Source organism: Apteryx rowi, unplaced genomic scaffold (assembly GCF_003343035.1).
Source record: "Apteryx rowi isolate R43461 unplaced genomic scaffold, aptRow1 scaffold_147, whole genome shotgun sequence".
NCBI classification, from domain to species: Eukaryota; Metazoa; Chordata; class Aves; order Apterygiformes; family Apterygidae; genus Apteryx; species Apteryx rowi.
The window spans coordinates 1,551,220-1,569,454 of record NW_020447719.1 but is presented as its reverse complement, the minus strand read 5'-3'; the positions used below and the strand labels follow the sequence as shown (position 1 = coordinate 1,569,454).

Here is an 18,235-nt window from a genome sequence, read left to right as displayed (position 1 = left end):
TGGGGGTTGACCTGCTGGAAAGCAGCTCTGAAGAGAAGGACCTGGGAGTGCTGGTGGACACCAAGTTAAGCATGAGGCAGCAATGTGCCCTTGTGGCCAAGAAGGCCAATGGTATCATGGGCTGCATCAGGAAGAGTGTTGCCAGCAGGTCGAGGGAGGTGATTCTCCCCCTCTACTCAGCCCTGGTGAGGCCACATCTGGAGTACTGCGTCCAGTTCTGGGCACCCCAGTACAAGAGAGACATGGCACTACTGGAGCAAGTCCAGCATAGGGCTATGGAGATGATTAGGGGACTGGAGCATCTCTCTTATGAGGAAAGGCTGAGAGAGCTGGGCCTGTTTAGCCTGGAGAAGAGAAGACTGAGGGAGGATCTTATCAATGTATACAAGTATCTGAAGGGAGGGTGTCGAGTGGATGGGGCCACACTATTTTCAGTGGTGCCCAATGACAGGACAAGAGGCAACACGCATAAACTGAAACACAGGCAGTTCCATCTGAACATGAGGAAAAAATTCTTTACTGTGAGGGTGACAGAGCGCTGGAACAGGTTGCCCAGAGAGGTTGTGGAGTCTCCTTCTCTGGAGATATTCAAAAGTCGCCTGAACGTGATCCTGTGCGATGTGCTCTAGGTGACCCTGCTTGAGCAGGGGGGTTGGACTAGATCTCCAGAGATCCCTGGACCATTCTGTGATTCTGTGATCTGCTACCCTGGATCTGGAGAGCTAGAAAGCACCATACAGATTTCCATGCCACCATCCTCGCACTTGATTGTGATCCTAGTCAGGCATTAGAATTCTGTATCACTTAAATTTGGGCTATTTGTAGTCCTGATGTAGACAGCAGTCATCAAAAAAAGCATTCATTCACAGGCACAGAATAAAAACAAAAGATGTAAATATCAAGGTTTCTACTGGCTGAACAAGTTACCACAACAGATCCCCCAAATGCTTCTTCCTGGAAAAACCTAAAGATACTAAAATAGCTGATTTATTCATAGAAGCCATAAGGGCTGTACCAATAAGCCAAACTTAAGTGATAAGGCATGACAGCCATCTCCAGACCATTCCTATATGTCCGGTTATCAACACATTCAGCTATAGTTGAGAGTGCCTTCATCATGGAACTATTTTGTTGATGCCACCTTTAAGATACCATTAATTTCAAGGAAAGGAAAATTCAAGGAAAGATCACTTCTTCCTCTGTTGTTTCAGGTAAAGTGACATGCGAATGAACAAGTCATATGTTATGTCACTGTCATTGTGGCCAGAGACTGTTTGAGCTGAATAGCTAATTCAGACCATCAAACCACAGCTCAGATTTAGTAATCTTGGTTCACTTCTCAATTTTGATAGGCTATGTAACAACTGCTGCACAAAATGGTTATACTCAACTAACAATTGCAGTTTTATTTCTAAAGTCTTCAGGTGTGAAGATCTGTACTGTGCAGTATTTTCTTCTGACATCAACTTCATGATCAACTGTTTTGGTTGAAAATAGTGATTGTGGAAAGAGACTGAAAGTGGAACCGTCTCCTGTGATAATATTTAGAAGTCCTACTCCACTCAGTAAAGGAGATACCTGCCCCAGTTTCCTGTAAACCAAATGCCTAAACTATTTACTATTATCAATGGTGTCTAATATTAATATACCCTTATAGTTGTGTTTCCAGTCTAAGCAGCAAGAATTCAAATTAGGACATGAATTAGGTGTCCATTTAGGTCTGCCACCATGCTTTTTCCTTTAAGCAGGAGAAGACCATGCCTTGAAAAGCTTCTTAGCTACCAGTCAGGTCTCTTCAGCGCTGACAACTGGATAATATTTGTTTCCCTTGCTCCCTTGCCCAGCTAAAGCACAGGGCTATCAGAAAAACACTGTAAAACAGCAAGCACTCAGGTGCCAAGAGCATAACTACCATTGGCATAGTGAAGTATTAGTCTCACACTAAGGCAGCCTGTGAATTCCCAGCAATGATTCCTAGTGGCTAGTTCAATAAGGGTAATATTCTTCTTACCAAAAGGAGACATCTGAATTGTGAGCCTGCTGTGATTAGTCAGCTGAAACTTACTCTAAGGGCCAGAGGTCTATCAGTCTATGTAGACTACAGATCAGCACTCTGACTCAGCTGAGCCAGACCTGAATTACTTCCCACAAGTGTTTATTTTACAGTGGAGTGTGGTAATATTCTCCAACTTTTTCAATCAGAGTATTTTTAACAATTGCATATAGTATCTCTAAAGAAAGGGAATTAGGAAGGACAGGATCCTCCATTCAAGTGAAGCACTTTAAGCAACTAGAAAAATGGTCTAGTTTGTGCATGCTAGACTAATTCCAATTGGCCACTGTTGAAGGCTCTGATTCTCTTAAGAATTTAGATCTGTGTCCCCAGTTCAGGGTTTCCAATGAACTCCCTCAAAAAGCCACAGCAATTCCAAGCCTGAATGTAATGCACCTCAGCTCAGCAGGCTAGTTTCTTCCTTATACAAGGATTAGGAACTCAGAGACCAGCTCGGAAAAGTATGAAGCTAAACTGCATTTTAATCTAGCCCCTATGCACAGTAAGTTTTCCTTAACTCACTGCAGCATACAGGTAAAGCAAAGTAGAGAATCACAGAGCTTCCTCTATTCTGAGGTTAGTGACGCTCAGGGAAAAGACCATTTCCCCCTTGGAAGAAAGTGAATGAGAAGAACAGAGTATCATGAACCAAGAGTAGTAGAGTATCATGAAACAAAAGGTATAGGAGTTCCTGGTAATCCATATAGTTAGTGGCTCTGTCTTTCCAGAGTTCAGTTTTGGACAATACATAGAAACCTCCTCTCTGCTTCCTAGGGCTCCACTAAGGCCCCTAAGCTGTCTTCCTCCAAGGACACCACTGGTTTCTCAGCACCTTCAAGAGATTCTTTGCCTGAAGGACACAGGGCTGTCCATCTCCATTTCTGGCAGAGGGGAGAGAAAACAGAGGCTGAGAAGCAGCCACACTAAGATTTTTCTCCAAGAAGCTGCTTATTACTTCAGTCTCATTGAGAGCAACTTTTTCATGAAGGTGTCAAGGACAGCATATAAATAAGCCATGTCTCACAACCTTTCTAATTAAGAATCATTTTAGTAGTGTTTCTAAAAAAACACAGAGGCAGACAAGTTTGTTTTTTTTTTTTAAACTGATGCAACTATGAAGTCTGCTAATCTTCACAATAACAAATTTCAGACTTCAAGTTCTAGGCAGACCAGCAAACACAGGTTAGAAAATTAGAACTTGCTACAAAAGAGGCCTATACATTGACGAGCAACCAGATGCCTTTTTTCACAGTTATGTTATGAACTTGGCTCATTTAAGTTACATGCATATTTAAGTTTGTACACTGACGAGGTTTGAAAGCTAAATTTTACTGCGGTTTTTAATCTATGTTTAGTCAGTCTTGTTTGTCTAGTTAAAGTCTAGTTTGACTCTACTTCCAACGTTTTAAAACATTGCTTTTCTGGGGAGGAAAAGGATACTTTAAAATAAATATGATTTATACTGAGAAGATCATGAACATCTTTCACATGTTTAACATGTTTATAGGAACAGCAACAGTTTATAAATAATGCTTCCAGTTCATCTTCAGAACATGTGTTTATATTGAACATTTATGTCTAGTTTTGCATTTTGCATCTCTAGTCTTGATACCAGCAGCTAATATCAGACATTGTATTTTTCTAGACTACTAATAGCAAGGTTATTCTCAGTACACTAAAGAACTACTGCTACAGGAGTCAGAGTGCAGCAGGTTTATCTATTCCTACTGGAATATTTTTCTTTAAGCAAAATCACATGACTTTGTGGGGGGGAAGGGTGGGAAATCTTTTTTTGTCAGTATTTGAACACAGTTTAGAGCAGTCATCCAAGTAAAAGGACTTGGCAATATAACCAAACAGTAGTATATGTTCAGCATCCAGAATCAAAGTATAAAGGAACATACTATAATTTTAAGACCGTTATACACCTGTCTGTCAAAACTAGAATCTAATTTGATGCACACTGCCTTATGCATACAGTTAAGACTCTGATCAGCTTTTGAGACAGTTTTCTTCCTTAAAACTCCAGAAGTAGGAACTCACTAAAATGTTACCTTTTTAACCTTTTTGTTGAGCAATTTCATTATTAAAACAAGCCATTAGCTGTCAAAAAACATTTAATTGAGCAAGTATTTCCAAGTATTTAAGCAACTGCCTCACAGTAAAATTGCTTAAAGAAAGCCCAAAGCAACTGATGCTTTTCAAGATGAGAAGTCTCATACCTCCAAGTTCAGTCAAAAAAAAAAAAAAAAAAAAAGCTAGGCTTTCCTAGAAAATGGGAGCATTTCCTTACACACTGAGAATTCTCAGCTCTTCTTGATTGCCTAGAAGACTAGGGTTCAAGGCACACATTATTAAACTAAAATTTATGGCCTATATTATGCAGGTCAGAATATTTTGGTTTTCTTGTTGATTAACATGAATGCTATTAAATTACAGCTTTGTACACTAAAACTGAAATGATTCAACACAAGTCATATGCTAAATTCTGATCATACATGGAGGATATCCAACTCATAGGGTAAACTCTAGGACCTTAATCCATAATAGCATACCTAATAGGAAAAACTGGATGAACAGGATATTTGGTAGGGTGAACACACTCACTTTAAGAGAAGATTTATTTTAACTTCTCTGTGAAAGCTTAGGCAACTGCTCATTTTGATAGAGCCAAGTAGCCAATTTTAAGTATAACAATGCCTAAAGATATCTGAAAATAGCCTTGGGTATATGAAAAGAGAAATCTAACAGGAAGAACCAGAGTGTGTGATTGCACAGAATTCTTTAAATCAAATTTGCAGGGTGTTCTTATAGTTCTGAAGTATTTTTTGACAGTCATGAATTACACAACCAAACATCTGGACAAAAGAATCGCACTTTCCAGGAAGTGCACCTTGCAGGCATGAAAAGCCAGAAAATATTTTCAGACTTAGCAACAGGGAGCCAGACTCTTTACATCATAAGGCTCAGGGGTACCTGTTCAGACAACTCTTGAACTAACAAAGGCTAAATAAGCAAATTTGATTTGTTATTCCCCTTATCCAGCTTCAGAACAACTAATGACCAGCAGCAGGAAAGTTTATTTTCTCAGTCCTAAGAAACTGTTAAGACCATTCATCAGTTCCAGAAAGTAAAAGTGAACAGAATATAATAATAATATCATCATGAAAAAGACTGGCACTCGCATGTAAAGACGCCTGTTGACTTTCAACAGTAGCTATTTTGACTATGGATAACACCTACACTAAGACTTTGTTCAAGGCCTGAACTTCTTCCATTCTGGATGAGAATTTATATATAAGAAAATCTCTTCACATAGGAAGAAATAGTCTTGGAACAAACAAGTGTACAGGGCACTGTACTTCACAGAAGGACATAAGTTGTCTCTTCCCTGATGAGATGCTTCCAAATATCCTGTTTGTGTACATACAGCATATGACCCCTATAAATAGGGCTCCAAGATGTATGACTAGATGTACAAGTATTTAGTATCTCAGTTTGGGTAGCACCATCCAATCAATGATAAAACAACAGACCAGACTATAATTACAGAGGTATATACAACACCAGTGTTTACCATTATAGCAGGAGGTAGCATCTGAGGCAGCTGATTAGCTTTCAGCAACTATTTGTTGACCCATTTTTCAGGAAAACTCCTCTTCCATCCAAAGCCATTTTTAAGTCAGAATTCTACATAGCCATACCTGCAAAAACTGACAGTGAACTATTTAATCTCATGACAGTTATTTTTGCAGAGCCAGCAGAGGGAGTGCAGGCATCATTTAACTTATCAGCTGTGGAAAAGATACTCACCTTGTAAGAAAGCATTACAAGAGCCGAGACTGCAAACATAATGCAGTCACAGTTTAAAACAAGCTAAGAACTTCCTCAGACTTTAATACACACGTACATCAATCACCAGAAGCTGGTGTTTTGTTTCTAATCCTCCAACCAACCATCAAATCTCAAAGTCTTGCATACTGACAATAACAGCAGGATCAACTCTAGCAGTACTAACAAGTACCATAAACTTGATAGCTACATGATATTTTTTTGACAAGTGAAGCAACAGTTTGAACTAGTCAGCAGTTTTCATTCCTACAATTCTGCTGTTCCTGAATTTCAGGAAAACTAAAGCCTTTTGACAATTCATTTCTTAAAGAACCATTCATTTGGATTTCAGAAAGTTGAGGAACTAAGAGTCCAGCCCAAGAAAACTCACTAGTAAAGAGCCAGAAATGTATGGCGTCACTCCAGACCAGAAAGTAATGCAAAGCGAAACTATTTGCTGGAGTGCTCAAAAGCGAGTACCTAGCAGCAAACCTGGCTTCACGCATCCTCTGAAGCAAGAGCTGTGCTGCTCTATTTGGAATTTCCATTGATCTGTCTGCTCTGGAGTTGGCAATTATGACTGAACAGTGTTGACATTGGCTGCCGTGGAAACAGCTTGAAGCAGAGGAGCAGGCTTTAAGCAGACAGATTGATAGCTTTTTGCCATCTCAAGGAGGTAAACACCAAGCTCTTGGCCAAAATTAGACGAAATACCTTCTGGGGAAAAGGTCTGCAAGCAAACATTCCTTGCTTGTTTACAGAATACACTGCAAGATTTTAACAAGTTATCTTCAATGCAAGAGTTTTAAAAAGTCAGTATTTTCCAGCTTGCTGCTAAACGCTTAGGAGTAGCATGAGCATTTTGTCTTAACTTAGCCTTTTATCAAATTATTTTATGGTCTATATGGGTTATTGCCAACTTCCACTATTTAAAAGTTTGTACATGAAAAGCTCAGACAAAAGTGATAGACTGTTTTCTGTTAAAGGTATAGTGTCTAGAAGCTTAGTGTCAAAACTTCCTCTAAAAGAGCAAAACATTCCCCACCCCTCCCCACCCCCCAGAAAAATTCAAGGTTTTTTTTTTGAACTTTATATGAAGTGAGAGGATCTAGAGTTGATCCAGAAAAGTTTAGTCATTAGATTTTGTTTACTATCTACCCAAGAAGCATGCACCTATAGCTATGAAATTTATCATTTACTTGTTTCAAGTTTTAAAACCAGAACCACCCTTTGGTGCCTTAGATGGCTGCTTCTGTTCCCCTCTTCCTACAGGAAAGCAGTGTTCACTTTGCATCCTCATTTTCCCCATCACAGATTCATTAAACAAGTCAGAGTGGGCCAAGCTGCTTCTTGTTTTACAGCTATATATCATATAGTGGACTTAAGTTTGTCCTTGTGCATGGGAGATCACCTCATAATTTTGCTTTCCAGGTTCAGGACTCTGGCACCACTGTCTTTTCATTGAAGCACTCACATCCTTGCTCAGGCCTGTACTCTGTACCTCCCCAGCTTGCTCTGTCTTGCTCCCAGGACTCCAGTCCAATTGCACTGTAAACTTAATGGAGGCCAAGAGAGGCTGGAAAACTCCTGCCTCTTCCATCAGAAATAGGGTCATGCCTAAATATCAGGATGCATTCCAACTATTCTGATCACCCTGTTCTTCCCCAAATTAATAACACCTCTTATGACAACAGTAGCATTTGTGCAAATCTAAGAAGTCAGATCAGGGAGCTGATCCAGACAGGAAAAAGGTAATTTTCAGTCAGATTGGTTATCTGACCTGACTCACCACACAGATGCACCAACAATACTGCCAGCTTAGAAAGACAGGGTCAAACGTTGACATGTACAGTACCTATTTGAGTCGAGTGAACATGAAACCATGTCCCACGAAAGTTCCTTTCTTTTCTGAAGGACACTAGTGAATTTGACTATGAAGTCATAACCAGGTGGGATAAATGAGGTACATGCTATAAATTCACATATTTAATTTAACCAGTGAATTGCTATGATATCACTACTCGAATTCATCCTGTAACTGGAGTATCATTAAGCTCCCCAATTTGGTTTATCTTTTTTTTTTTTTTTGCAAACTGGAAAAAGGGAGGACTTGGGCAAACACAAGAGCTATCTCACTGACAGCTGAATTTAGTTCACCTCATACTTCTGTATTAGTCCTAAAAGAATGGGACCTTATTAATAACATCCTTATACTTATATAATACCCTTCTTTATATTTGAGGGACCATCAGACTAAGCTTCTAATCAGCAAGTGTAGGCATGATGATCCATTTATATGAACTAGGGGGAAAAAATGCATTCAAAAATCCCTTGAAACATTAGTATGTTTTGAGTATCTCATCCTAGAGGAATTTCTAAAGCAAATTTTACAGAATTTTAGACTTTAAAACTACTAAATCTATATTTAAGGATCTATGGAGCTGATGCTGTTTTAAACAAAAATGTAAGAGCTTACATTTAGTACATGGATGAACAATTACTGATTTCAGTGTTATCACTCCATGAGAATTAGTACCCAAATAAATAGTAGCAGACAGCTTGTAGATGTACAGATTTTACTTTTTAGAAATCAATGCTGAATTTTCACACTTCTCCATCCCATTCTCCCTTTGCCAGTTGGAGATCTGATTTGAGGTTTATTTGAATTCCATAGTTCAAAAGTTTACTTTCTTACTAAAGGTAAATTCATCTAATCAAATGGCAACACTTACACCTAAGCTAGTTACCTTAGGCTTTTTTTTTTTTTTAAATAGGAAATGGATAAATTGGAATTTCTACCTTAAGATTCAATTTAGGTATCTAGGACATGATCTAAAACAATCACATTAATCTCACCCTACACGGGCTGATGTTTCTTCAATAACAAAAGAGGCCTTGAATGACTAGCTTCAGTTTTTAAAATGGTTATCTAAGCGGCAAGGATTGCACTACTAAAGTTAATAGCAGTCAGCTCAGCTGAATCAGCATATCAAGTAGATATATTACCATGTAAGAGCAGGCACATGCAAGAATAAGGACATGGTTTCACAATTAGTTTAGGACGATCTGAACCTACATTACTGCCAGAATTTATAGTCCTGTGCCCTGTCTCGTACCAGCCCTAATGCTCACCTGACCACAAGGTCAGGGAACAGACCTAGTTGAGAAGTGGTGACAGAAGCAATGTATGTGACTCCTTCCAAAGGTCAGGGGGTGACTGGGACTGCCCCTTCCTGTGCTGCACACACTTAATCAGCTCAAACCAACCAAGGAAGCCCCTGTGTGAAAGGCAGTAACCAAGTTCTGAACATCTGCTAGAACATAGCTTATGCAGGTGGTTTCGCAGAACTGCTGATGACAATTGTAAAATACTAAGGAATATCTTAGACAGTATACCTAGCTGCAGTTTTGCTTACTATTTATCCGGTTCATATGATATCATAGACTAATTTAGATCAGAAGGGATCTCTAAAGGTCAGCTAGTCCAACCTGTTGCTCAGAGGAGGTCTAACTTCAAAGTTAAAGCAGGTGCTCTGGGCCTTGTCCAGCTAAGTTTTGAAAATCCACAAGGATGGAGATTCCTCCATCTTTCTAGGCAACTTGGTTCCAGAACTTAACCACCCACATGGAAAATTCCTCATATCCAATTGGTATCTCCCTTGCTACAACTTGTGAGCTTTGCCTCTTCTGCTGTTCACCACTGAAAAGTCTGGCTCCACTTTCTCTACAGGTCTATGCACTGAATACTGAAGTCAGGGTCCTTTCCTCATCCTTCTCCCTTGCAGGTTAAACAAACCCAGCTCTCTCAGCCTCTCCTCCCCTACCACACTCCAGCTCCTAACCACCTTACTGACCCTCTGCAGGACTCTGTCAGAATCTTTTTTATACTGTGTCTATCTGTCTGCGTGGGGGGGAGGGCGTGTAGCAAGAACTGGACACAGTAGTTCAGATGCAGCCTCATTAGTGCTGAAGGGGACAGTCACTTCCCTTAACTTGCTGCTTATGCTCTTGCTAATGCAAACCAGCACTGGTCAGTCTTCATCAGCACAAGAGCATTCTGCTGACTCTCATTCAACCCATCCAACAAGATCACAGAAGCCTTTTCCACAGACCTTGTCCCTATGCTGCCAGCCCCTCCTCTGTACTAGCACATGAGGTAATTATACCCAGGGCGCAGGACTGCGCATTTTTCTTTGCTGAACTTCAAAAGGCAGAGGAGCATTATGCCAGCAGGAGATGGCCTACTCCTTTGGCATCCCACTGCTCCACTGTAGGAAGAGGAGCACTGGGCACAATTAAGTCCTGAGGCAGCCTCAACTTCCTTGTATATTTTCACCCACAGGGATCCAGATTACCTAGCAGCCTTACTACCACAATCCAGAACTAGCCACATGCCACTACATTTCAAGATAGGGACCAAGACCAATGAAGTTGACTGCAGCTCTTACTGAAAATAAGGTATTTCATGCATTGGTATAGAACTTCTGAACACATTGTCAGGGCAAATCAGAACTTGCTTCCAACTATTCTGAACAGTAACAGCTAAGAAAGAAAAACCTTTCAGTAGTGTTTTTAGTCAGTTAGCTCAATAATGCTCAGGAGAGGCCTTTGGTAACACCCATCAGATGCTTTCAACCAGCCTATTCCATTACCACAATCTCAAAGTAAACTATTCACTTTGCTACACTGTCCAGTTTACAGCATTTTGCCCAAGATTAGCAAAATATTTTTTTCTTCCATATTCATTTCTTTAGCTTTAAATTTGGCACTAAAAGGAGAACGTGACGCTTAGAGTCCATGCAGATGTTCAGCGTGTCAGTTTTGGATTGACTAGCCCACATATTAAAATGCCACTACAATATCTTTCCAGAAAACTTAAAATAGTCCCTTCAAACATTCATCTATTATATTTTTCCATTTGGTAAACTCGTTTCCTGTGCTTTGAGGTAGCTGAAGTTAGTACTGCAGTTTCAGAATGTCAAACTTTGCATAATCAGACAACCTTTTCTATGTGATTTTATAAGGCAGTTCTGTCAAGCATTTAGCAATGCCAGTTCAACAAGAACAAAAAGGCCACATGTAAATTGCTCACTCACAAGCCAATATTATCCTTATGATATACTACCACTTTGTATGTTGGTATTTCTTTTTCTGAAATGCATGGTTGTATTAAGACTATTTCAAAAGGCTTTTTCAAAGACTGTTTCCTGTATACTGGTGTGCACTGTGAGCAGCTGTCTCTGTCTTAAGGATAGCTCCACTACTGGAGTGCCTCCATTAACAAAAACAGACTAACAAGCCAAAAAAAATCCAAAAGGCAAGAGACCATGCTTCTCTCACATCCTGGACAGAATTCAGGGCTTTACTGCTGAATCATTTTCAACTCACTTTAGAAACGGCAAGATTGGTGAAACCAGAACAAAGTCATTTGCCTGTTAGAAACTGCCTTACTAGGCAAGCAGCTGCAGCTAGTCAGCCTCAGTTTAGAAACAAGTCCTTGGATTTGCAGTCACCACAGCTGAACCCACCTATTACCAAAACACATTATTCAAATCAAACTTTGTAAAGACTGGAATAAGCTACATCACTATACAAAGCAAGCTTACTGCAGAATGTGAAAAATAGCTGCAACTGTTAACTACAATTTAAGAGTTCAAGCAGTAGGTGAACACGAGCTAAAGTGATTTGTGTTGTTAATAAAGCAGAAGTAAAACAGGTGGAAGCAAGGCAGGTGTTAATATCAATAGAGCCCCTTCTCCAGCTGTCAGACCCTCCAGCTTTTCAAACAACTAGGTATATTCTAAAGCTGCGCAGCACAGATATTGCCAACCTGTTTAAATCATTTCATGTTTTACACTACCTCACTGGAGTAAGGTTGCTAGACTTCATACTTAAATTAGAGCAGGGTCTATGGAATACACTGCAGATCAATAAAGTACTGCACAAGGTTCCTTCCCAAGTGAAGAAAGGAATTAGCAGACCAAAGTGAAGCAATTTAAGTGCAGTGTGACTCAATGATAGCAATAGCACCTAGATGGAAGTGACAAACTCCTGCTCAATATGCATATTAAGATTTTGCTTTAGTCTCTGCTATATTTAAATAGCAATCAGATTCAGAAATAGCACTCTTTCTCAGATAACTTAAGGACTAACCATACCTGTCATCTTTTCTATCCATTCCCTGCTACAATCTCCTATCTCCTTTGCTTTTCTCCTCAGCAAAGCCTCTGAGGGCAAGTCTGTACACACAATATGACAAGCAGTTTTTCATTTCCCCTACTCCAGTGTCAGAAACCAGCAAGGCACACAACAAATGGTTGTAATACTCTTAAAAATCTTTGCACTAGATAAAATATTAAAGGATAGATCCAAATCTTTTTTTCTGGAAAGCCATTAGTTCAAGGCTGACACTTGAACCATCTTCTCATGTACTGTCAGAATAACTTTCTTATCTATAAAAAGGTTAGTACTTTCTAGAGAACAGTTTCATGTGTCAACTGCACAAGGAGGACTATTCCCTCACCACCTACCTGAATACTCATGCTGCTTCCCTTGTGAGCCTTGCCTCTCATCTTGTCCTTTGGAGAATGTGTTCAGTGCACTAGTCTTGTGCAAATGATCTACTCATCTAGTGAGTCAAAGCAGCACAATTTCTCACAGGAGAAGAAAAAGTATCAAGCAGCTGAGAACAGGGTGGAAATGAAAGCAACTATTAGGCAACCTCAGACACCTCACAAAACTTTTCCCTCATGGTGACAAGCCAAAAGACAGTAAAGAACAAAAGAAGCTATCCTAACACTCTTGGATTATGCTGATCTAGCACACCAGCTTTGGAAGACCATAACACAAATGTGCCATAACTTCAGAATAATAAAAAAGCAATCAAGCATCTTACATTAATGTTAACAAAAGCAACTAGCCAGTATTCTGTTTAAGACTCAAAAGATTCCCATTTTTTAGACACCTGCATATAAAAATAAATGCTTTCCAAGCTTTATTTAGAGGCTTATGGTGGCCACTGTCCTACCAATATATAATATTCTACAAGTCTTCCAAAAAAAACCAAAAAAACAAAAAAACCCACAGCAGTATCTATAAGACTTCACTTCTTCAGTGCCAGTGGCTAAGCTCCTTATGTCAACTAAAAGCATAGTGATAGGGCACTCTCTGTTGTGGAAAAAATCCATCACATACAGCTAACACCTCTTCTTTCACCTTTCCCCATAAGAAGCTACCAGTTGTTTTCTTTTGTTTGTTTTGTTTTAAAGCCAGATAGATATTTTGACCCGAGTCACAGATGAGGTTTACTCTACCACACAGCAAGTTTAATTTTTTGGGAAATCTGATATCAATAAGACCCAAGAAGTCTCAGTTTCACTAGAAATGGAGTAGTTCAGAAAGCCATACTAGACACTGCAAGCAACACATTCTTGCATTTGCATACACACAGAAGCAATCCTGAAAGAGCCATATGGACAACTAGACAGTTTGTCTAATAACAAGTGCAAAAGGATCTCTCTGCAGGAGCACATCTATAACACTCCAGAGTAAAGAGCACTCAGTGACTTAACTGTTTCACAATATCATGACAAGATCACCTTGGCTTCAAAAACCTTAAAATGAGTATCAAAATCAGTGTTTCAATGAAGACATAAAACAGTCTGAAAAAAGAACATACCACTGACTCTTACACTGGGTAAGTCCAAAGAAGTTAAATAGCTGCTTAAAGTAAGAGTGGCTGAATCAGCTTTTTTGCCTTGAGATGAGGAAGTTTCACCATAATCTGTAAATATGGTTTTCACTATCAACTGTTCAGAGTATGGTACATCTAAGGCCTCTTCTTCATAAACCAGACACTGTACACCAAGTGGTCAGAACCTAATAGTGTTGTATTCCCTACTGCCACCTTATCTTTCAGTGAATATAAGGGCACAAGTAAGGGTAGATTACAAGTGATAGGCTCTACAGAAGTGTGTTTTAAGAACATGATGTTTCCTGAGTGTACTGAGAATTAAGGCCGCATCCCTCTTGTAATCAACATTGAAAAATTAAGCTACGTAGACCACTGAAGGGAGATCCTCTTGTTCCTGTCTCATAGCTAGCCATATGTGGATGGCCATGAAGGAACTCACCTAGACCTCTCCTTCTCCAAGGCAGTACATGAGAGAATAGCCAGCAATAAGTCAACACTACTGTTGCAAGACACCAGTTACTTTTAGTGGCAAAATGAGCCAAACTTAGTGGCCAGCACCAAATCCTGTCAGAAATATCCTATCGTCTTCAAAATTTATCTAGGTACTAACTGCACAGTATAGTTGCCATCAGAAGTAGTGAGAGGGTTACCTTCTTATACACTCCATATTCCCCAAAGACAGGGCTTGAGATTTGTCTTGTAACATGTCATTACATCTCATTCATTTTATTGGACCAGAAGAATTTGGATTTATTTTCAGAGTTATTTCCAGCCTTAAAAAAAAACACACACACACCCTCCTACATTTTCTTTACATTTCTTCTCCCACCAGAGCTTCCAAATACCAACAGAGAAAGCCTCATGCCTACTTTGCAATTCACCAAAATTAAGCTAATAACACCTCCTGCTGGCATCTGTCATTTAGAATAAGATTTATAAATGGCAGCAGAAATCACTTTCATAATGTTTACTGGAATATGAACAGCTTGAGCAGGCAGATCCTCCAAATTTACTGTTCATATTAAGTGAAACCTGTCATGAAAGCTAGAGACTCATTTTTATAAATGGTATTTGAAAGCCTGATAACATAGGAATAAAATACAAAGTGGACCATTCCATGTACTTGTGTTGAGACTATATTTGGCATGAAAAGGAACAACTGTTCCAAGATGAATTCTTCCAGTTTGCTTTGCCTGATAATTTTATTGTACATGGTACCTCTCAGAAATCCCTCCAATCCATCCTCCATCCATACTGCTTATTAATATTGCTTCCATCTTCTGTATGTACCTGCTCTGTTTCAGAGATACTGACCCCATTTTTGCTCTTCATATGTGAATGCAAATACCTGGGTTTGTTTCCATAAACTCAGCTCCTTTCTTAATATTTATCATTTCATTATGTAATTAGTGAACATGATCTTGTCCAACATTTGATGCCAAAGTCAGGGGAAAATCAACAATAGTGACAGTCATTTAAAAGTGAAGATGACTAAATGTAAAAACAAGCCATTTTCAGTTATATGAATAACTAGCTATTAACACCTGTGGCAAATACCCATCCTCTACATAAATCATAACAGCAGTTCCGCTCCTTAAAAACAAAAACGAAAAAAAACCCACACATCATTTCATGTCTGCTCCTCTCCTCTTCGTAAGGAGAAATGTAAGTGATGCCTTCAGGAGCGAATTCAACATGTTTGAGTACAGAAAACTACTGAGATTGTTGCACCCACTACAGCAGCTAGTAGGAACAGCTAATCTTAACTTTTTAGACACAGTACTGCAATTCCAAGATTTTATCTATTTTTTAATTAAAGCACTCTACAAAGAAAGATGAGTATCTCCTGAACAGCAGCTTTAACAAGTTTTATTATTATTATTATTATTCATTTTAAGACAAGGCAAGAATACTGAAGAGTTCAAGTTGAAGAATATGATTAAAATTTTATTGAACTTTTTGGAAGAAGACAAGTGTGCATTTCTATAACAAAAATCTGCCATAGATTCAAGTACTCTCCCTTATTTGTCAAAGGACATTTACATTTATATGCCCTGGGCTAATCAAGGCAGACCATTATTCTGCATTAGATTAGTCTTTGGTAACTGAAAGCTGACTTCAACTCTGAGTAAAATACACATCCTTGCTGCACTACTGTTATTTTCCCATTAGAAACGGAAGAGAAGTTTTATATTAAAATAAGCAGTTCAAACACTGAAAGACATCACTGAGGTCACATTTCAGTAGTAAAGAATGCTCAAGTGCCATTAATATTTAGTCTACCTTAATGGAAGAAATTTGAGTTAGAAGATACTTTAGGTTATCTTGTCCACCCTTATGTCAAGGGAGACTTGCTTGCTATGGCATATTATTGACTGCTTTGCCAAGTCCATTTTGAATTGGTCAGCTAATATAGCTCCCAGCTCTTCCAAAAAATCTTAAATTCTGGCAAATTTAGTCTTCCAAAACATTACAGGTTTTCAGATAGCTTTAGTAGATCCAATCTATATTTATTCTTTCTTAATATCTCCATCTTATAACAACTTGCAGTTTTTCATATTTCTCTTATTTTCTGAATAATCTTAAACAGTTTAGAAAAAGTTAATTGCTAGATCTTCCCGACTGAGTTACAACACATTTACAAGCTTCTCAGCTTCCTGTTAAGCTTCCACAACATGACTTAGAGGTTCTCAATTTTATTAGCTGACAGTTCTCTACACTGTGGTCCAGTGAAAGAATAGCTTTCTAAATGAGGTTTTAGTATTAAACAACAAGAGCATTTGAATTACTACAATCACTAACAGATTATTAGCTGGTTGGGTATTATAAGAATGGGGATCCTTTGTTTACATCCTTAGCTGTATGTAATACAACCTTGTAAGAAACCAAAATGCATCATCCAATGCTAAAAAGACACTAGTTTGTTTTCTGCTTTAAGTTTCTGAACACAACAGTGTCTACTTCATATGCAATAGTGAGTCACTGTATTTGTGCATACACACAATACAGCCACAATTCACTTTAAAATTAGCTTTGACTTGTATCATTTTAATTATCCACATCATAAGCATTTTTTTTTAATGAAGTAATGTTGCAGTTCAGCACTGAGATAGCAATATTGATTGGGAAAGCCTGCAAGTGTTTGTAAATAACACAGGATCCCTACTTCTTGAGTCCAGATAATCCAGCCTAGGTAAAAGCTTTCAACGACTGTAACGAATAAAAAGACCATCAATACCCTAAACAACCCAACAACACTGTTCTAGACCAGCAATTTCTTTTTTTTTTTTTTTTTTTTTAAAGTGTATGAGTATTTTTCAGACTGAATTCAGTGACCACTTTTTCCCACTAACACTGAGAGAGTTTCCATTCATTATGCCATAAGTATTAAAGTTCTAGTACATTGGAAGCTGTTCCTGCCAGAAGAGCCAATGGTTTAAAGATATACAAGTTTACTCCTGTTGGAATTTGCTATTGTGATGTTTGGAACAAATCCTTGAAAAGCTCCAACAAACAGTCAAAGAAAAAGTCACACAGGCTATAGCTATAGTTACGGCCATGTATTAATACACTGTAAGAGGAACGAAGGAGCTGGCAAACCATCTAGTAAAAATCTTTATCATCTAACAACACTACTTCGACTCAAATTCAGTAGCACCAACAAGCATTTTAAAGATGCAGCACCTTTTAGACAGGCTGTGGTTTTCCAGAAATATACCATACTCCTTCCCCCCAAAAAGCAAGCCAAGACCGTAAATTGCTAATGATGCAAGACACATTTTACAGATACATTTGGCTTGGGGCTTCGTTTCAAGAAAGGACATGTTAATAAGGGATATGACTCGAATATTCACCTAGCTAGCCGCCCCTTAACTCATTGCTAAGCCAGATACCAGTGTAAATACATTGTCAGAATGACAGTTTGAAACAAGGCATTCGGTATTATCAGTTACTTTTAATCAGTATGCGAGAAGAAAGCCCCACAAAATTATGAATTAAAGAATGCCGTACATAATAGCTATTTAAGACTTTTGGACTTCTGTGATGAAGAGCTCATAATGACAAGAAAAAAGCTCCTGAAATGTTGTTACTGTGTCCCCTTCTCCCCCCCCCCATGCAAGGGAAAAAAATAAAGTGAAACAAAAAAGAAACATTTAAATATTAGCAACAATTTTTGTTGAGCGTGGAACATAGACAGCACCACTCAGACTCCTGTTGCAGCTGTGCAAATTAATCACTCATCAGGCTGAAAAAATCTGGGATAGACTCACCCTTAACTCCCGATTTTCAAGAGCTTTTAGGAACGCAGGCTTAACATCTCTAGTCCCTCACACTGCTCGACGTTACACGGAACGAAATGCCTCCCAAGAGCAGCGAGCCCAAGCTTTATCAGCTCGGCTTCCGCGAGACCTCCTTCCCCGAAATCCCGAGTGCTTCCAGGCGGCTTTTACCCGCGGCCAGGGACAACACGCCCCGCTCCGCCGCGGCAGCCCCCCCGCCGCCTCCCGCCCCGCCGGGAAACACGCTCCGGCGCGAGGAGCGAGCAGCTGGCGGCGGCCGTCCCCCGGTGCCCGGGCCGCTCACGTGGTGCCGCATCCAAAGGTTACAGGCACCATTTGGCGGAGAGCGGCGCCGCCGCCGCCGCATCCCGCCGCCGA

The 18,235-nt window shown here is 39.4% G+C and overlaps 1 protein-coding gene across 2 annotated transcripts in view; it reads right to left on the bottom strand.

Moving 5' to 3' along the window:
- ATP2B1 (ATPase plasma membrane Ca2+ transporting 1) overlaps positions 1-17,974 on the bottom strand; it is a 65,461-nt gene extending 47,487 nt beyond the window's left edge. The window contains exon 1 of one of the 2 annotated variants that reach the window (XM_026058432.1): positions 17,849-17,974. The gene's annotated coding sequence lies outside the window, so the exon portion shown is untranslated. The remainder of the gene's footprint in view (positions 1-17,848) is intronic. The other variant, XM_026058431.1, reaches the window with a different exon arrangement.
- Positions 17,975-18,235: the final 261 nt, after the last annotated feature.